The sequence below is a fragment of the Columba livia genome, chromosome 24 (genome assembly GCF_036013475.1).
Source record: "Columba livia isolate bColLiv1 breed racing homer chromosome 24, bColLiv1.pat.W.v2, whole genome shotgun sequence".
Classification (NCBI taxonomy): Eukaryota; Metazoa; Chordata; class Aves; order Columbiformes; family Columbidae; genus Columba; species Columba livia.
The window spans coordinates 1675806-1697687 of NC_088625.1; the positions used below are offsets into that span (position 1 = coordinate 1675806).

The 21882-nt window shown below is 44.9% G+C and overlaps 1 long non-coding RNA gene across 2 annotated transcripts in view; it reads right to left on the reverse strand.

The window, feature by feature from the left end:
• LOC135576284 (uncharacterized) overlaps positions 1-21403 on the reverse strand; it is a 72508-nt gene extending 51105 nt beyond the window's left edge. For both annotated transcript variants that reach the window (XR_010467881.1, XR_010467880.1), the window contains exon 1: positions 21235-21403. This is a non-coding gene — a long non-coding RNA (uncharacterized LOC135576284). The remainder of the gene's footprint in view (positions 1-21234) is intronic.
• Between the last annotated feature and the right edge of the window lie 479 nt (positions 21404-21882).

Sequence of the window (21882 nt, forward strand, 5' to 3'; positions counted from 1 at the left end):
CAGGCTTCATAAATAGCAGCCCAGCGGCTCGGGCTTGCTGACAGAGCTGCCAAGCAACACTGATCTACAGTGATCTGCCTCCAGAGACACAGTCCTCCGGGGTCAGATGGGGTAATGGCTGCCAGATATACATCCCTCTTTCTTCCCCACAAGTTCTTCTCCCCCATGCCCTCCCTTTCGACCATTATTACTGTTATATAGCAAACAAAGACCCCCGGCAAAAATCTATTTGCGCTAAGTGCTGGGGAAGGATTGCCCCGAGAGCCTCTGAAAATAGATGGCAATAAGGAAGGGTAAAAAGGGGGTTTGACCTGCTGCTTCACAAAAGGGGAGAGAAACGCTGAAGGATGAAAGGACTTGCCCATTGGCACTCCGGGAGTTTACAATGCGGTCGGTTGCCAGCTGATTCCCAGGCTCATGCCTTATGCGCACAACAATCCTTTTCATCAGCAGGGGAAGAAAAGCATCAGCCTTATACACACCTTAGGAGGCAGGTTGGCATCACCACCAACAGTCCCATGGAGGTCACACACAAGGTCACACTACAAACTTCCTCAAGGGAGCCAGAGCCATGCAGAGCTCATCTGCCATTCTGCTGCCCAGGACTGTCACTGCAAGGACTGCTGGTCTCCTCACTGCTAGTTCCGAGTCTGAATTCCCCCAAACAGAAGCTAAAATAACTTATCATATAGAAGCAAAGAGCACTAGGAATTGGAGCTCTGTGCAAAACAGTTTTTTTCATGTGCTAGCCAAAACTGAAGCATCTCAAAAGTGCTCTTTTCATGTCCATTGAATAAACCATATATATATATATATATAATCTACATCTCATTGTTTTTCATTGAAATAATCCCCTCCCCCTCATGTTTTGACCTCTGCATATGTAATCTTGTAATTTGGGGTTGAGCAAAATGTTTATCTTTCTGCTGAAAACTATTAGTCCAACGTTGCATGAGCTCATGAATAGTTCCAGTCAACATCAATTGTATTTTCCAGATGAAAATATTCAGCCTCCCCAAGTCATTAAATCAGTTCTAATTATGAGAGCAGAAGAACAAGAAATGCCCTCAGAGGTGGTAAAGTAAGTGTTGCTCTCAACATAGAAAAGGCAGAAATAAAGCAAAAGGAGATGTCGGAGGTCAATTTAGTTCCATAATACCTCAAAAGGGAGTTATTGATGCGCAGGATCTCTCAGCAAAGCATATTTTAATAACAATTTTGCAAGAGCAGGTGTTGTACCTAAAGGTAGGGACACCTAATAGGGCAAAAAGCCCCTGCTTATATCCCCCAAATCCCGGCCACAATTACCCTCCCCTGTTCCCCATCGGTTGGTACTTCAGGGTTTACAGACTATCCCGATGCACACAATACCCTTCCCCTTATCAATCTATTTAAGGTATGGATTCCTCATACTCTGGCTACACTTCCCCTAAATTAACTTGTAAATACAGGTATCAGTATGTATACAGGTGTCAGTATATATTCCGGGAAAGGACTGTGTTTTACATCAAGGATTCATAGCCTGATGTCTCTTGGTCCTTCCCCCCCAGTTTGTTCCTCTGTACAGCATGGAGCTGGAGCATCACTGAGCCAGCAAAAACTAGCGATTAGCACATTACTACACAAACGTTATCAAACTTCACAGGCAGAGCTACAGTACAGTAATAACACCAATAGAAAAATACAAGAAGCAAGAACAACAATAACATTTGCAGAAACAGCAGGTAAATATTTTTACGCAGCCTAAACTGTATGTATCTTAAGTGTTTTCAGTGTTATTCTCAATGTAATTATTAGCGTTGAGCAGAGTGTAACGGGTCTCGGGGAAAAGGCATTGTGCAAACAATAAATATGCTTCCTACCACAAAAAGGTTAAATATGGAAGCTGTAAGACACCAAACTGCCGGGCAGGAGTGCATTGCATCAATGACATGGTGGTACTCAGTGCATCCAGAGGCAAGTTTTAGCTTGCCCTTTAGCAAGTTCATATATATCAACACTTTATGATAGTATGGTCACTTCCCAAAGTGCTAAATCAAGGCTTGGGTGTTGTTATCCCCAGCACATTGCTAACGCAGCAAAGGGCTCATCTCCAGCCAAACGGCATCAGCAGACAGATGGGCAGGGGGGGAAGGTTCTGCAGCAAAGCAAATCAAGAAGGAGCAGTTTGGTGCTCACCTGCAGACTGCAAAACTTGCTTGTTCTATTGTCTTTTAAAAGTGTTGGCTTTAGAAAAAGAGGGGAAAGAAGGGAACCAGCCAAGTCCCCCAGCTGGCATGCGGCGTTCGGTGGGTAACTGGCCCAAAGTGGGCCTTCAAAGGAAAAAATAAAGGGTCACTTGATGATCTGTCTTAATACTTTCAATGAGCCCTTCCAAAAACTCTCTCCTAGGGGAGAATGAAGCTAAAACAGGCGGTGAAATATCACAGTAATACACTTCCCTCAGTAACCATTACAGCAGCAAAACAGCATTGTCTGAGTAACTGGATCATTGAGTCCACATTCAGATAACACACCAGCCGTATCTTCAGAAAATAATCCTCTCCATTAGGTAGTTTTTGTTCTTCTGTAGTGGGATTTTCTGTCATTTTTGTGGTTGGTGGTGTTTGTTTTGCCTTTGGTTGGTTTTGGGTTTTGTGGTGTGTGTTTATTTTAAGAGCAGGAGAAAATGTGAATGGAAAACAAGCCTTGATACTAAAATACTGCATTTCCTCTACTTGCTGTTTAAGTAGAAGAGGATTTAGTTCAGCATTTTTTTACAAGGCCATAACCAAACAGACTCAGTTGGTATTGTATGTTTCTATAGGCAAAGTGTCACAAAAGCTTTGCTGCTGATTCAGTACTGTTATCTGGGAGCACACTAATAAAAGCGCAAGCACGTATGCACATACAGAGAGGCACCAAAAACAGTAGAGCAAAGCAATTCTCCGGGAATAGCAACACAAGTCAATCTCCTTTCACCTCATGCCTCATCAGAAGAGCTTCTTTAGTGCCTGAACCAGGATTTGATATTAGTTTCAATTACAAAGTGCACAATTTAAACACTTCCCCAATTACCTTTGCCACTTCTCTCTCATTACAGTCCCACAATCAATATATGGGCTGTATTCCTATCCCAAACTCCAATGGAACATTAAAGGCAATCCAAGTAATGACAGCAGCCTGCCTATAACCCTAGAGAGAGGGGGCATGTTTTCTTACCCTCTAATATAATGCCACCCCTTTCCCAAGCTGAACTTTGGTTGCTGGATTTCACTTCGGCTCACTAATGATTATTACCTCCTCCAGCAATAAATAGAAAGCTCTGGCCTGATTCTGCAAGGATATTTATTACCCAGGGTGCCCTTTGATCCTGTTTACTCTAATTGAGCCTGGCACACAACTCCAGGTTGCTAATGTCTTTTCACCATAAACTATATTTGCAGACAGATGGAAGTTACGCGATTCCCTCCTTCCACTGCTACTAGTGAAGCAGTCACCTCCTCACTTTTCCTTGCAATTAATTACAAGGCATATGGAAATGTCAAGAGCACTGAAGCCAAGGCCCTTGCACAGATTTCAGTGCTCATTCTTTCGCCTTCTCTCCTTTGCAAGTAACTCCTAAAACAGAGCCCCTTCAATAGCATTGGGAAACAAAGAGATCCCTTCGCAAGCCATGCTGGGGGGGGCTGCTGCCTTGGGGAAGCTACTCTTAGTTTGTGGTGGAAGAAGCAGCTCATAAAATATCTCCTGCATTTCCACTACTATGTGGCAAGGAAACGGGGCTTCTCTGGTGACAGCTGATCCCCTTCCCAAGAAGATCACTAGCACTGCCTTGCTAAGACAAGCAGCTCAAGCAGACATGCTCCAGCTGTCATTAGACTAGTCGGCTTGGGCAATGATCTTAGCATAGCTGGAGGTACTTAGACCTCATCAGCTAATCGCCTGAGCATTTATGCAACAACAGCTCTCCGAAATGTCAAAGACCTAGTAAAAATTGAGATGCTTCAACTCCTGCCTGGTTTTAAATATCAAGATGCCATTAGCTGTGCTCATTGCCCCCTAGGAAGTAAATGGAGGAAACAATGGCAATTCCTGGGCCCTTTGCATCTCCCTTTCATCCCTCCTCTCCAGATGCTCATGGGGATAAAGAGGCTGCTCTCCCAGGCCCCCCTTGTAAAGCAGGCAGGCACAGGCTCCAGGGTACCCTGCACCAGGAAGGGCTGACAGGGGTGCCTTCTAGCTATTATATTTCTTCATGTGCAACTAAAGCAACTTGCACATGAGCTATGGCCAAAATACAAAATAGCTTCCAGCTGGTTTAGGTGCTCCTGGTGCACTGAAAAGGTGAGTCTCAAAGACCAAATATTCCTGGTAGTGATGGCATCACCCAGTGATCTTACAGAAAAGACACAGAACAGAGCAACACAGCCTCAGTTGAGGGCTCAGGGTGCAGCCCTTGGTGAAGGGCATCCGTTAAAACAAGCAGCAACACAGCTCAGCATTCCCTGCTGTCTCATTTTTCTGAAGCTCCCTTGTTTTATTTTACTGTTTTCAATTTAAATCCACAATAAAACAAACCTGAGAGCAGAAACAAACCAAAGAGAATGGGGGAAGAGGAGGATGGAAACATGACATTAATTCCCACCACCCCAACCCCCTGAAAACACGCCTGACAGTTTCTGTTGCTGAGTGACAGTCCTATTCAGATGGATAATTGAATCCCTGTCAATTAGAAAAAATCAGATCAAACCTACAATAAGATCCCTGTAAAAAATATATAAAAAAAGGACAGACAATGAAAGCAAATAAGTTGTACAGAGTGGTCTAAAGCACTTTTGGCCTGACCTACCCCCAAGACTGAGTTGTATCCTAGTGTGTGAAAGGACAGACACAAACCTCCTGGAGAGCAATGGGACCATAGCCACCGGTTCCCTCTGCCTTGGAATCACTCCAGTGGTCCCACAGACATCATGCACCTCCTTCCTGCCCCATTTCCCCAGCAGGCTGGAGACAATCTTGCTTTGAGATGTATGACAGTTATTGTTTTTGCTTCTCCCTTGTGACTGTTGTTGGATTATCAGCTTTTTTTTTTCTGACAACTCCCAGATGCTCCAAGAATCCCGACAGAGACAAAACACTCTGACCTCTCTGAGAAGAAATTAAGTTTTCTCTGAGGGAGCAATCATTGTGTGTTCCACTTATTGCAGAGATTAAGAGGCCTCTGCTAATAGTTTGCTTTCTAGAACACACAAAGTCAGCGTTGCCTCCCTGCCCCTGCACTGCCTGCTCAGCCTCACAGCGCTGCCCACAAACACAGCGCCTCCCCGTCCGATCCTGCAAAGCACCTGACAACCTGTTTTTCCTTCCTCTCCATCTTCCCGTTCTCAAATAGTTTTGGGCACAAGCGATAACACAAGTGACAAGATTCCATGACCTGGAAACGAAACTCCAGTTTTTGGGAGTGTCTTTTGAGCTTCTCATCCCTTTTGGGCACTTTGAGCCCAAGTTACAGCCCCTGGTCCATGAAGAGCCACCCACCTGTAAAGAATCCTAAACAGAAACAATGCAGATGCACCACACGAGTGAGAAGAACACAAACTCTCACACCTACCTATTATTTGCTAAAACTCCATTCCAGGCATATCCTTGCAATTTGTTTCCAGCCAGATCTCCAAGATTTATTATAAATTACGACTTGTCAAATGCAAGCTGGTACTTACAGATGCAATGATTTCAAGACAGAATTCTATCCTTTGGGGAAATGAGCACCGCAACCTGTAATAATTTTTTCAAATCTATAATGGACTAATCATCATTAATAGGAATAGTTCTCTCTTCCTCTGGCTTACGGAGCCTTAACAGCAGATAAAATGCTGGTAAAATAGTTTCCTATTCAGTACATACTGATTGCTTACTTCCGAAACATATTATTTCTCGGAGCTATCGCTGTGTGTCTCATTACCCAGGCAGCTTTGGTCACTGACAAATCTGTTAGACCCTCCACTGCCTTGAATGAAGGTTTGTAACGTAGCTTTTGCCTACACTTTTCTATAGCTCTATTGGTTTCTTACTGTTCTCCTAGAAGCCTCCAAAGAAAAATGAATTTCATAGCACAATGCAAAGAGAACACGCCCCAGAAAGGCTTCAAATGAAATTATGGATGATGCTCTTAGTTTAAACAGTATCTCCATGGCTGCTTTTAACAGACTGGTTTCTAAGCATCTGGGTGGATACTGCAGAACACTGCCCTGAAAGGAAGAGGTCACAGACACAACTGCTCCAGCACTGGGACTCTCTTCATTGGTCTAAGCTTTCCAAAGATTAACTGTCCACTGCCCCCTAGGAATCCTCATACCTTACCCTCAGAGGCAATAGTGCCCTGCGGCAGTTAATCTTTAAGGGTAGGGACCACCCAGTTTCCCAATCCTGCAGACAGATCCACCCTCTGGCATCCATCAGGGACCCAGCACACGGCTGCTATAGGATCCCTCTCCCATGGACTGGGAAAGCAACTGGCCAAGGTCAGCCCACCACAGTGTTCTGGTGAAGAGATTATAAAAGCAGCTACTTGGCAATGTAAGTGCTGAATGGGTCACTGTGCCCTATAGGTAAGTCTGTTCAGACTGACATGCACATTTAGTCCTGCTTGCTCCTTGCTTTGTCCTCAAATGGACCAAGGAGAACCCGGCAGTTGTTCTGATGCCCATCTGATGCATCACAGCAAGACCAGGTTGTTGAGAGAGAGATAACTGAAGTGTCTGAGAAGGAAAAGGGAGGTGGGCTGTAGCCAGGAAAAGAGGCATACTGCCATTTGAAGATCCATGCATTCCCTTCAATCAGTGAAAATCACTCCATGCCTGTGGGGACTGGGATTGAGAAGGCTGCTGAAACAATCCAACTGTTTATTATTGCTACTGTATAACAGCACTAAGTTCCTTAACCTTCCAGTGTTTACAGACTGATATTGAGGAAAAACGAATAATACAGACCCCTGAAACGCAGTTAATCTAGACAAGTTCTTCATTTGCCTGGTTTAGAACACCTGGTACCCCACTAACTAATTGAGGATCATTTTGAATCCTAAACACTATCAACTGTGTGTGTGTTTATTATCTCTTCCTCTCACCGGCCTCCGAAATCTCTGGACTGTTTAATTAGCACAACTACAGTACAAACCATTCACTAAAAGGCACTTGAACATAAAATTCCTGCTAAAAATCAAATACCCACAATATCTTTGCAAATCTGGCTTCAAACCTCGTGTTTCAGAGATGGAAAATGGAGAAGTTCTCTACCAAGGAATTTGCTGTAATACCAAAGAATTCCAAAGAGAGAGTAGGTCCTTGCTATCGAAACAAATAACCCAAGACTAGGCAACAAAATGAGGCAATTAGAGATAATGACCCAGCATTTGTCACTTTCACAGGAGCTCATTGAAATGAGCAGCATTATGTTGAAGGTATGCTTAGCTTTTGGAGGGGCAGAGAGGGAAAATGATTGGATGGTTATTTCCCAATTATCTTTCCTCCTAAGTACCGAAAGGAGTTATTTGGTGGAGACGCACGTAATAAAAAAGTGAACAGATAATGAAGGAAAAGCAGTAGAAGTATTATTTATCCTTCCTGTCCTGAGTCTGGATTCTGGGTCTCCCAAGGTGCTTTTGTTGTCTGCAGCTTCCAGCTCAGAGCAGAACCTGCCAGACAGGCACGGTAAGAGGCAACCTGCCCTAACCCAAAGCAAAGTGGTTGTCACGAAAGGACAAACAAGCACCCTCCCATGGCCATACAACTGCTCACCTGGGGACCAAGTCCCCAGTGTTTGGAGGCATCTGTGTGCACAGCCACCGCATTGAGTCAGGGACCAGTTCAAGATTAAACACAGCAAGAGGAGGCTACTGAGAATAATGACAAATATCAAGCCTTTTGTAAACCCAGTGGCATCGCACAGAGGGCTTTGAGTTCATGGATCCATAAGGTTTTGCTTCTCTTCTGTTCCAAATTTATACTTACCAGTATAGCTTGTAACAATCTGGAGGGAATAAGACTTCTCAGGCATATTTTGCAACTTCCACTTAGGCTCAGTCTGTCTTTATATTCGCTGTCATCTAAACTGTGAATATATTATATTTTTTCCACAACTTTCCAATTTTATCATCTGCAGTCCGTATGTCATTTCCATGCAATATCGCCTAGATGGGAGCCTGGGATTTCTATTTATTTCTTTCTTATTCAGGAACTTCACCTTAATGTGTTATAACACAAAACAAAACAGCCATCACTGGGTTGGATAGGAAAGTTAATATTTCATCTTCTCTGTTTCATGTCCTGATGGCTTCCTACTAACATCACAGGTAATTCTCACATACTTTACTGGGAAATGTAATGAAGTGGAAAGACATTCCCCAGCTCTGCAATCGCTATGCACGCTGAGACACAGACAGAATAGGGACCTGCAGAAATGCATTGGTGGTGTCTATGCTGGACAGACTTCCAGCAATTTATATAAGATAGTAATACATTTGTCAGGGAGACAACATCAGACATTCTCTTTTGTTTGTTCACAACACAAATGAGAGAAAAGGAACGGGTGCATTTCCTGAGATACAATCTTTAAGTTAGCGGTGTGGAAAATTGCATTGATACTTCCTGAGTAAAGTGATCAACTTTATTGAACAGCAGCAAAGCTTAACATTTACATCAGGCTTTTTAAAAGAAATCTTCATCTTCTCCCTATGACAAGTAAAACAGGAAGCACAGCAATTTCATCTGGATGTTCTCCATGGCGTAAAAGCTTAATTGGAGACCAATTTGTTTTAGGGGCAGAGGATAATATATTGATCGAGGGCTACATAGAAATAAGAGACATAAAATTGGAGGCAAATTGAGCTGAACATGCTTTGAAGAAGGAAATTTGTTGGTTTCCAGGTCTGGAGTATGTAATATGGTCCTTTCAGCTTTAAGTTGTCAGGTTGACTGTAACTCACGTTGACCAGCAAATGCAGGACCACACCAGGCCTGAGCAATTCCAATTACTTCAATGGTCTCACTTTTTGTGTCAATCTACAGGTAGTTTCCCTACAACCAACAATAGTAATGGTACATGCACATGCAAATCAATTAAGTAAAATAAACAGAAGCTAGAAAATTAAATCATGTGTTCCCACAAAGACAGACCAGCTAAACAGTCTAGAAGCAGATAAAGATTGGTTTTTATTGCCAATATAATATCTTCACTACAAGTAGAAAAATATATCATCCCATCACAGACAATCTTGCCCTTTTAGGTAAAGTCCAAAAAAGTTACTTATAGCAATGAAAGCTTCCACTTGTTCTTCTGCACATGGAGAACTTGTGCACTTATCGCATGTAAGCTAGTAGGGTTTCTACAGGCAAACTCTGCTCTGCTCAGCCCTCTCCTTTAATGCACTGCATTAAGATTTAAAGAGTTATTTGTTTACAAGCAACCCTGCCTTCCTCACCTATAAGATTTTAATCAATAGGATTAAAAGCTTAACACTGGCAGACATCCTTTGCCCTTAATATTTCATTTTCATAAGAAAATATCTGAATCACTCCAGAAGGTGACTTTTTCCTATGGTACAGGTAGACCAGCTTTGGTCCCCTGGGATTCACATGCCACTGTCTGAGCCCAAAAGCTCCATTTCCTTCCATGAACATCACAGGCTCCAAGAGATTTCTTTGGTCAACGTGTGTATGCAAGTCTATCCGCACTTCAAAGTCTTGCTGCTGGGCATCTGAAGTTCGTCAGACTGATTCCCAGAAGCCCTGGGACCATGTGAACCTCACATTCCCTGTTAGATCTCATCTGTCTGGAGCACTGTGGACAGAGATAAATCCTCTTAACTTAAAGGCAAAAGTAAAAGCACGCAGAACGCCACAGCACTCCCAGGACTGTCATTACAGCTCAAAGGAAGAGCTCCCTGCAATGGCAGTCAGCAGTGCAGCCGGCATTGAGAGCAAGCCTCTAACACCAGTTAAAAAGCAGCTCAGCTGAAAGCAAGGAGGACACATCAATAATCCAGCGGTCACAACTTGTACCAGGCAGGTAAAGTTTGTGTTTCCCAGCTCCCTTCCTCAGATCAGAAGCAGCTTCCGTGCACACTCCAACATGAAAGCTGCTGTTAGGGTCCCTTCTTTTGAGCTTGAAAGACTTTGTCTAGCGCTTCTCACTCCTTCCTTCTTCTCAACCCCTGATTCTTACTTGCACTCCAAGCTTCTTCCTTGCTCATTGATTTAATTATTCAAAAAGAGGAGCTCTAGTACTCTAGTTCATCTCTTGCATTCTTTTCTTCCCAGTTAAGGTGAACAAAGCTACAGTGATGCATGCGATGTCAAAGTATTGATCAGCCTATAGCATTCACCACCTTAAACTGGAACAGTCAGTGCTAGTCAGACCCACTACACCGCAGGGCATCCAAGGCGCAGAGGTGCTTTGGTCTGCTTGACAGCATTGTCCTACCTGCAAAAACAGAGGTACAACTCCACCCAGTGCTAGGGCACATGCAGCAAGGTGTTTTTTAATGCTTGCAGCACCTGAGTCTCTCTGCAAATTCAGCTTTTAATTCAGACTCTGTAAGGAGGGGACATAACACAATCAAATTTGGGCAGAAGCTGCCCGTAAGATTTAAAGATGTATGCAAGAAGGGAAAGCAAGGCAGGGATGCACTCAGCCCTAGCTTTAAAAGCAACCCTCAGCTATGCCATAAAACAGCCCAGGGACCAAAAAAAGCCAATAAGGTTCATTTACAGCAGGAACTGCTCAGCTGTACACCTCAGGCAAACCTTCCCCCTTTCCTCCAGCAGCAGTGACCCCTACACTCCCTCCCTGCTGTAAGGCAGCTTTTGAAAGACACACATGGCTGTGACTAATGATGCTGGTTTCACATTCATTAAGGGGCATTTGATCTATCGGCCCTGGCACTTGCTGCCTGTGATGTCTGACAGGAGAGGAAGGGATCGGGCCCTAAAGCTGGCAAGGGTTGGGAGAAGCTGCGGAGGGAAGGACACCGCACTGTAAAATTAGAGGACAGCAACTTATGATCATAATTCAGCTTAAAGCAGCGGGAGGAAGAATTTCTCAGGCAGCTATTTTTGATACCAAGGATGCTATAATCTCTTGCCTTTCTGTGTTGCCTTTGTGCCTGTTCTGTGCTCTAAGGAGAATCTAAAGGTGAGCTATAAAACACAGAGAAAGTGGGGGAAAAAAAAACGAAGATGAGACATGGTTTCAGATCCCAAGTTAGTATCCAGAAGTTTGTGTTGGCCTAAAAAGCTCCAATAAGTATCAGCAATAAGGACAGGCTGAGAGTCTCCTTCCCACCTGGGGAATGACCTGTATTTTCAGTTTGCTGAGGTGCCAGTGGATCCTTGAATCATCAGGAGGACCTTGTTGAACATCTTGGATTCACATGCAGAGGGCAGCAAAGAGGCCCAGGTTAGATGTCCAGCTGTATGGAGACAATTCTAGTGTTATGTTGCCCTGAAAAATTCCAAGTCTCACCAGCCTTGAACAGCTTTCATGTCAAACATAAATAGAAATCAGCAATTCATCTCAGGAAATGCAAGAAAGAAACACTCAGGTAACCAAACAACTGTATTTCACTACATTAGTTATTACTTCAAGGGTACAGCGAAGTTCCCTCAAGCAGGCAGGCTCCAAGCCACTGCTCAAAACCATTTCCTTAAGCCTCAACTGTTTGAAAACAAGCACAAAATTGCAGCTATGAAGCAGGAGCAAATACAGGCATTCACATCACCTAATCAGAGACACTGCACACTAATGGTTCTAGCCTCCCTCATTGGTGTTTAGGGAAGAGAAACTATCCAAGTGTGATTTACAGAACCTGTTAGATGGGTGAAGGACCAGAAATAAAAGATATAAAGCAAATAAGGGAGACTGGGAAGTGAAATTGGAGAGCTTGAAAATGGGAAATGAACGTCCTTGAGCCTGTCAAGAATGAGGCTCAATTCATAAATCCAGGTTCCCACCCAAGGATTCGCCAGCTGTGCAGCCGGGGGCGCAGGGCACAGCAGGACACGAGTGCCTGCGGCTGTGCTGCCCTTGTTGGAGCTACAGCCCTGCAGGTCCAGCTGCCACCAGGGAGCCAGGGACAAGGAGCAAGGCTGCCCCGTCACACCCCCCCCAGAGCACCCGTACGAGTGCATCAGTGCCACTGCACGCTTGGATGGAGGAGTGTGGAGGTGTGGAAGATGCAAGAGATTGTCACATCCCCAACAACCCTGTTGGCACGGCCAGGAAGAACAAACCTCAGTTCTTTCACTCGCAGCATTTTAAATTTAAGTCTCTTTGAGAGAACAGGCTGGGAAGCAAAGATTTCTTTTTTCTTCCTCCTCTTTCATCCATTTCAAATGTCAAGCAAATCGAGGACAGCTCTGAAGGGCTAAAAAACCAGGCCTCTTGCAGCTCCAGAGTGCTGACTTGCAACACGTCAGGGATCTCAGCTCCTTGTTTTGTAAGTAAGTTGAGGTCAGCTGGGATAACACCTGTCAAACAACAGCGAGCTTCCAATTTCCCCTGACAGCATCAGCTCACACGTGCTGCCTGCTTCTCACAAGAGTCTGCCAGAAGAAATCAATTCTTTAAACACATGTTGAAGCATAAACACATACTCTGCTGCTTCAGTAATGTTCCAGCCACTGACCATGGACCTGAGAAAGGCTTCACCCTCCAATCTTCGTTTCTCATTTTGGCTTCAAGGCCAGATCTGGCTCTAGCCTTCCACTGTGAGATTTGCCATAGGCAACACATGTAGGATGAGTTTCCTGCTTCTGAGAAGGCAGGCTATGTTAGAGGAAAAAAACCCCAAACCTTACCCATAATAGGAAATAAACAGTATTTTGGCTGAATTTTTGCAATGGTCTCCATACTGATACAAAGAACCTAGTAAATTGGAGCTCATTAACAAAACAATTAAGGAATAGATATAGAGCTCTGAAAATAGACTCAGCCAAACCACTAACCAAGTGTTTCTATTTGATCAGGAAACAAAACTAAGTGTTGACAAACAAACCACAAGAGCTGGGCTGGGCAAGAGGTTCCTCAATATTTTTGCCATGTCTGGCTTTTGCTTTCTAATGTTGACACATGCAAAAAAGCCCTGCTGTGCCCAGATCTGGGAGCGCATCCCAGAGCCCGTGGAAGGTGCCAGCCCTTCCAGCAGGCACTGCCTGTCACTCGGCAGCACAAGCCAGGGCACACGGCAGGGACGGGGCAGTGCGACCTGCGGGCTCGCACGCAGCTTCACTTCGAGCACCTGAAACAGGGGCTGGCATGGGCCAAAGGGGGTCACCTACCCAGCTGGAGCCCTGGGGACACAGGTCCCCTGCACAGTGTGGCTCTGCTGTAGCACGACTGAAGAGCGGAGCTGCTCTCACCAGGAAGACAGGCACCTCACAACAGCAGACCTGCCTGCCCCCATCGCTGTCCCCCATCCACAACCTCTCCCCCAGCACAGCCTGCGCTGTGGTGGTTGCTCCTCGCTGCTCAGATAATCAAAAGGAACACGATGGGGCACAAAAAGCAGGTCCTTTTTCCTAAAACTCCTCTGCTCTGGGTCCACATCGTGCTAGGGCACGGGGGCCAGTTCTCTGCAGCTTTCCAGATTCTATCCTGGCCGCTGTATCACTTAGATGGCTGCAGCACCCTCGTGGCAAAGACCATTTACCCATTTCCCAGGTAATCAAGTGTTCCTTCAGCCCATTATGTTATTCTGCAAAGCCACTGCATGAGCATCCATATTATGCTTGACATAACTCACTACAAAGACACACTGCTGGATTTTGAACACTCTGCATCTGCCTCCAGTTTGTCCCATTTGAGGGCTCCCATCCAGAGACCATTTTCCCCTTCAGCAGATGCAGGTATCTACCTAGAGGAGTCATTTTGAGCTGCCTTCATTTTTTTTTTTTTAATGTTCTGAAACTTCTCTGGGTTTCCCTGGGGCATTTCACCTTTTTCAATTAACTACCAGCTCCACCTACCCCAGATACCTTGCATTTTGGTGGTTGCTCCTCACTGTTTAAATAATCTCACTCTGGGGACGTACTGTGGTTGAACAGGCTGCAAAGAGGGATCTGTTTGTCTGCCCATAGACACTGACGAGGAGAAGGTCTTCATTTGAGCACATAATATGGACTGACTCCTGAAACAGTTAACCAAGAGAAGCAAGTGCCCCTGAATAGTGATGTGTCCCATCCATGTCCCAAAGCGACTCCTGATATCAGGAGAACCTACCTCATACATTGCTCTTTCTCTTCATTGATTAAGATAATACAGATGAACAGATCAGATGTAGTTGTGGGTGCTGCCTTTCTCAGCGCAGCATGTGAGCAAAATTAATCTCCACCAAAACGTTTGTTTTGGCAATGGGAAGCAGGGCCCTGCAAACAAGGACTTCCCCCCGCCTTTCATCCTATTCTGCAGCTGTGCAGACCTGAGGAGGAAGAATTTAAATTACACTGTTTAGCAAGGCCTTCTAATGAGATTGCTTTTGGCTGCAAAAACAGCAATACATTAGCAAACCCACTACACCACCCTGAGATGCCATCTGACTCCATTTAGGGAGGTTTGCCGCAGAGTTCCCCTTTTGCAAATATATGAGAAAACAATCCAAAGCGGGAGGACCATAAGGAAAATGTGCTGGCTCTCACAAGTGAGCCAGGGCTGTGACTCAGGCTCGGACAGCAGAATAGAAAGAACAGAGAACAAAACACGGACAACCACCTCTTCCTCCCCAGAGCTGGCTATATTTCACTATTACAGAACAGTTTGTGAAGCTTAGGGCACACCTGAAGATCTAAACCACTTAACACCAAGAAGAGAAGTCTTTATGACCACAAAAAATCAGGTGTTGATGTGCTTGGCCATTTGGGAAGGTGTTAGCCACCAGCAGACAGCTTTCCCTCTGATGGGGAAAAGGTTTGGCCGTTCCCATATGCAGGTGCTTTGGTATTTTGTCAGGACAGTTGCATGCCGTAGCCTCTCCCATAGGGTCTCTCTTGCTGAGCCCCAAAACCTGTAGGAATCTAGCAGCTGAAACCTCCCGTCCTCTGCTAAATGTGGCTGAAATGAGCTAATGGTGCAGAAGTTATGGGAAGCATCTATACAGACACTGATTATGCAAGCCTCATTTCTTTAAGAAACTAAGCTAAAAACGGTAATGAAAAGCTAACTCATCTTCCACATATTCTAAGGTTAAATAAGCCCTGCATTATAAGCATCACACAAATCTGCTTAGATCCTTTTTCCTTGAATCTCATGCACATTCAGCACCAGAATAGTCAACTTTCCTTTCAGGCTATTTCAGTCATCTATAAGGGGAAAATGTCTGGGGTAGCGACTGCTGGAGAAACTATTCCATCACACCTCCCAAAGGACATTATGACAGCAGGTTTTTATTCCAGAATAAAAACCACTCCAAAGTAATTAGCATCCTTCCAAAGTGAAGTAATTACACTACAGTAAAGTCACTTATGTTCCAAAAGAGTGTGTCCATGCAGGCAGTTACTCTGGATGGCTGAGCAGTTTATTCTGCAGCAACTATTCCACTCAATCCGTCAATGTAGGGAACGTCAATGATCTCTCACTTCCCCTCCCACAGCAAGGGAAACCAGATTAGGAACGCTAGTGTTCTTCAGCAGATGTTTGAACCAATTCCAACCCATTTGACAGAGCCACCAGTTTAAAGGAAATTAATTTTTAGCAAGTTTTATAACCCCTGGTAGATGATTAGGGGGGAAAGGTCAAATTATTTCCCTGCCCCTAAAGAAAAGGCAACAACTAAGCTCAACTATGTTATCAGCTACCAGAGCATCCACAGGGAAGAGCATTTTTATGAACTCCCCAACCATGCACGAAGCTCCAGAAGCGCACATATTATTAGACACCAGGGACTCCGACATAAATCAGAAGTGTGAAGGAAAGCTGGCTGTGTTACTTTTACAGCTCCTGAACTGCTTGTTCAATAATAAAAAGGACATGGAAGGCAACTAATGTTTGAGTACATAACTATGTGTAACCCACCGTGCCCTGCTGCCTGGCTCGTGGTGCAGCACAGCACCACGGGTGCCACTGATGTTCATCTGTCTGCAGGGAGGTGGGAGAATATGTCCCAGTACTATCTACTCACCGGAGTGAACTGGAGGAGGCAGAAGGGTTAACCGAGACCAGAATGGCCTGGGATGATTTCACTGTGGGCTGGCACGTACTTCAAGCGTACCGATCTATCTTTGGACTTCCTTTGCATATTTGCTCAGCTTATTTGCATACACAAATATAAACTGTACTTTCCAAAAACTGCTCAAGCAGAGTCTGGAGCAAATTAAACACTCAGGCTGCGGAAAGAAAGTGAAAGAAAATTGTAGGTATTACGTGTTCTGGGCCTGTAGCTGACATGCCTTAAAGCAAAGAGACTTGCAAACATCAAGTACTAGGAGAAAACATGACAGGAAAGTCATGCTAGTCTAAGAGAAGGAGATGCACGAGCAGTTTATTTCTGCATATTTTTTCAGTTAATATGGAAAGCTGTAGCTGTCAGCAGTGATAAGGATTATATCTAGCTGGGGAAAGATCGAGGCAGAGGACCTGATCCAGAGCTTCTTGGAACAAGGGATACTACCCATTTCTACAGCCTCCAGTCAAGCTCTGACTGGCAAGGAGACTGAATTGCACTGGTCCTGCAGATGGCTTCACCGTAGACGGGCATGAGCAGATCCCACCCTCACTGCTTGATTCCAACCGGGAAGCACATTTTGTGTCAAAAGGCCGCCTGGACTGGCTGGTCCATGCCCCTGCCAAAGCGAGATGCTCTGCAGTGCCGTGAAACAGCTTGTTTTGTGGCTCAGTGACACAGGAATGGGCTATGCCGACTTTTAGCACACGGTTCTACATACAATTGTTACCAGTTTGGCATTGCCTTAAAACCAGCTCAGCCCAGCAATTTACTTTGCATTTAGGTTACAAGAGATAAGAAGGATTTTCTCTGAGCGCTTACTTTCAGGGCAGAAACCAAGAGTCAACAGCTCTCGGGAGCAACGTTTCCCACCAAACCCCTATCCCCAGGAAGCCACCACTGGGGACTCAGACTCATTTCTCGCCTCCTTTCCCCCATGACAGGCAGGCTCTGAGCCCCCCAGACAGCGCTGGCTTGCAGTGTGACTCTCCAGCTGCATTGCAGCATGGAAGGACTGGAGGGAATATTGTCACACAGGAGATGGAGAGGAAACTAATGGAAATACAAGAGGGAAAAAAGAGGTTTCCATTTGCTTTCTTGCAAAAAGTCAAATGTGTTCTGGGAGTGATGGACTTGTCTCACAGGGACAGGGAAGTGCTGGAGTGTATCTAGGCTGGCGGTATACACTGCGTCTCAAGTGGGAGGGGGACGAAAGACTAAGGAAGGTGTTTGTCAGCCACTGTGCCCGTCCCAGTCCCTGGCTGCTTGAGCTCCCCAGTGTGAGTCAACCGGGGCAGATGAGGCAGAAACAAACACAAAGTTTATTCCTCTGGCATCTGCAAACAAATTGGGTTTGGCTCAGCACAGCCTCTGGATGATATAGTGCAAAACATCTCCGCCTGCCTTTCACAAGGCTTGAAGGTTTTGCGACCGAGCCTTCCCAGATAACTCGCTCTGATCAAGCAGCTCCAAAACCACCTCTGGAACAGACCCAGACCCAATCTCTATATGCAACCAGTGGGCTTTTCCTGCAGAGATTTCAGCCCACGTATCTGTGGAAGCTTTGTCAATGAAAACGGTGCTGCCACTCCAGGCTGGAGACAACCCAGGACCTCCAGAGCTCTCCAGCTACACTTTGACCTTGCTTTGCAACTTACCTTTAAACATGTTGTCCTAGGGCTGAAGTGACATCCCCTCCAGCCTGACAGTCTTTACAATCTCATCACTCTCCATCTGCTGACGTGTGAAGCACAAACCAAGATTTTGCCCCTGCATTCACAGCTCCTAACTATACACTGAGTGGAGATGGTTGTGACCTTCAAATGCGCTCACAAGCATATATGAACTTGAGAAAATCTTGAATTAGATTAAAACTTCATCAGGGTGGCAGGTACTTGGCCTTCTGGAACCACTAGAGGAGTTTTTCCCCCAACAGGAATTTTCCTGAAGTTTTGAATCTTGACAATTCCCACCCAAATTTACTTCTATTCTTACCATTCAGCAAGGAGAGAAACTGAGGTTAAATTAAAAACAAACCAAAATGATGTGCCTGGGGAAAACTTTGGTACCTTTAGCGACAAAGATGAGAAAAGATGCAAACAATTCGTTGCCGCTTGCCTTTGATCTGCTGAATAATTCTTTCAAAGCCAAGCAGCATCTTGGGCACACTTGTAAAGGAATTACTGGAGAATCTGGAGCTGGGTTTCCCAATGAATAGCACAGTTACATACAGAGGATCTCAGACATTCAGAAGAGCAGAGTGAGGAATCCTTTTTGTTCTGGGCATGTAACGTTAGAGAACCTGTCAGCTCTCATTCCGCGTGATGACTTGGGTAAATCTCTCTTTGTCTTCTTTCTGCTTTTATTTCTTCCTTTTATTGTTTTTCCGAGAAACAGTTGACGTGAAAAATGAGAAGCAAGAATCACGTTGTCAGTTAGAAATGCATACGAGGTAATGAATTGTAAACTGGTTGACCCTTCTTGGGTATTGATTCTGCTTTTTAACACAGAGGGGAAGCACGGACTGCTTTGCAGATGATAAAAGAAATAAAGGAACCAGCCAAATAAAACCCAAACCCAGGATTTTCTTAGTTTAAGCTTAAGTTTGTTAATTACAGGGCTGGCTGGAACTCTATAATAAAACAATCCTTCCACTGAAAAAAGGCTCCCCTAAAACATCACTCTCTGTGTGCATGAGAAACTGCCCCGGTTTAATTTATCATGGTTTTTATCATGAAGAAAATGTAAATAACTGAGACCAAGAGCAAAGGAAGCGTTCTAAAAAAGACAAACCTCAAAATGTTTTGCTTTCTGGGATATTCTATCTCCCATCAAAACCTTAGAGATGCTCGTGAAATATTTTCACTCACTGAAGAAGCATTTTTATGAACAAACATATTTCCTGCAAGAAAAAAATCTGCATTTTTCAAACAGCTGCAGTAAATCCTCCGCTCACATGGATGCAGAGAGAGGAATGCTAAGCTTTAAAGAGTTTTAGAAACAGATCTTCAGCTGGCATAAATCAGCCTGGTTCCACTGAAACAATAGGCTTAGAAGCCCAAGTGTGCATAATGCAGCTCCAGAAAAGCTGTCCCAACCTACACCAGGTACCTCTAATACCCCCCTCCACAAAGAAACAATAGAAGCCATTACAAGTGACACATTCCTAATTCAAACAAAGCAACGAACGTATTTTTAATCATCCCAGCAGAACAGCTGGGTAAACCTACACTGCTTACACTTAAACCCTTAAGCATATTCATCAGCATCACCGAGCTATTACGGCGCATTGCAAATGATTGGAAACAGGTAACAAAGTGTTCCCGTAACTTCCACTGCCACATGATAGATGTTGTTTGCATTGCAGAGAGCGGCACCACAATGATTGACTGCACACGGCAGCACAGACTAAGGGACAGGTGCTTAAAGAAAAGACTTGGAAATGACAGCAGGAACGCCACGTGAATTTCCAAAACACAGATATATTCAGAAGTTATTTCCCCCCACAACCCAGCTGGGCCAATAAAGAAAACACTTTAAAAATCATCTTTAGCAAATATGTGGAACAATGAACCTTCAATCTTGGCAACAAGCAGAAAAAGGTCGGTAACTCAGAAAAGCAGGGTAGGTATGCAGCCTGCTGCTTTACAGCACTGTTGCCTGCATTAGTAAACGTGCTGCAGTTCCTCCTGCTTGCTTTGTGAGGACAGTTTCTAACTTACTTTTACCAATATCTTGGCAATCAGCATAACACCCAGTGCATCCAGAGCCCTGCAGAAGACAAGCGGAGCACCCATATGCACTCAGACAAACGCAGGTATCCAGAGACACAAGTGGACACTTGCCAACTCACATCTGCCTACCAAAGCCAGGGGTCCCTTTGCCAACCTTTGCAGGAAGGGATCACAAGTCACCTCACATGATGACAAAGTTCCTGCTTTTAAGTAAAACCATCTTGACTTCAGAGCGGGATGCAGGTTTTCACAAGGGACTACTGTGGCCCCTGCCTCATGTGCTAGTGATAGAGGGAACTAACTAACACTTTAAGGGTGCAACACACCTCTTATTGTTAGAAGTTGCAATCCCCCTTGCACCTGACATCAAAATAAACATGTCTGCTTTATAAGCTTGTGAGTTGTAAAGTTTTATGACTTTATAGGTTGTAAAGTGGTTTCCATGTTTCAATAGAAGGTGGGTGGCTCGGGAGCATGGGGCGCTAGGGAAGATCTCTGGCACCAGCAAGCTTAGAGGCCAACAAGTGCGAAAAGCCCTGGGATGTTGGCAAAGCATTAGGAATGCTATAGATTTACGTCAGGTGGCACAAAGACATATTTGGTGGTCTCATCAAATACCAGAAGTCTCCTTGCATCTTTTGCATCCAGTGAAAGTCACCAACTTGTTCCCCACCTCACGCAGCCCTGTGTGCAGCCTGGCTGCTGTTTGCAGCTTGCAACACCCCCATGCCCCCTCCCAGCAAGGGGATCCCGAGGCAATCAGTGGGGCACACCCTGCCCTACCATCCTGCTGACCTTCCTGAGGGGCAGACTGTAAATGTGAAGCCAACATATGGGCATTTTTGGATTAATTTCCAGCAGTTCCCCTTGATACTCTTCACAAAAATGCAAGACCTACCAAGACACAACCTTGGTAAACTTCCACCCATCCAACACTGCAGAGAAAAGCCTGGGGAGCAGTTTGGGGCTGGGTACAGAGTCAGCAGAGCTTTCTCTAGTTTTCTCTGCCCTTTCCTCAATACAGCCCCTAGATACACTGAGAGCAGAGGAGAAGAGGAAACAAACAAATCAACCACAACACCAGAACTCAAGAAACAACCCGACAAGAGAAAAGTGCTGTGTCGACATTCCTGGGGCAGACAAGGAGGCAGAGATGGAAATGAATTGCTGTGCAGCTGCTGCTTCATTGACAGATATCGCTGCTCTTTGAAACGCACTTATTTCCCTGACAGATGTGCTGCAGCTTTCCGCTACCTCCCCAGCACTCCAAAAACACCCGAAAAAAGGAGTAAGAAGAAGTTTTCCTACCTTATCAACGCAGCTTTGAGCTCGAGGGAGGCAGAGCAGAGCAAACAGGAACATCACCTGCACCTACAGCCCCAGTAACACCCAACTGCAAAGTGAAAACACAGCTCTAGCTCCACATGGGACACAAAACAAGAAGCAGCACACTTGCAATACAAAAGCCTAAAAAGGGGCTGTGCTGCTCAATAAATACTTTTCCTGCCAAGGTGGTGCCCCCAGGTGCTGCTGCTTATTGAGGCATCATGGCCTTAACAGAAACAGCTGGGAAGAGCACCTGAATCATGGCTTGTTTGCAATCATAACAGCTCACTCCAAGGCCATACAGAGACCTCAGGTAGAGGGTAGCATCTTCAGGTAGTTTTTAATAGGCTGAATAAACTGATACGTGGATATGGGAGAAAATAGTTTCCCAATGAGAAGTCTGAGAAATAAACTTCATTATCTCAATTAACTGAACCAGCTGAGTGCCCAAGTGAGGCTTAGGATGGCTCAGAGCACTTTCACCTGATTCCTTATGAAACAATCATGCTGTTTGTGTTTCTGGAGCGTGAGTCCATTAGACACTGGAGAAGCCATGCAAACAACCAGCCTTTGGAAATGTGAGTCCATAGGTTCCACGGTGCAAGAGCCGGTTTGAAAATGCATTCAGGT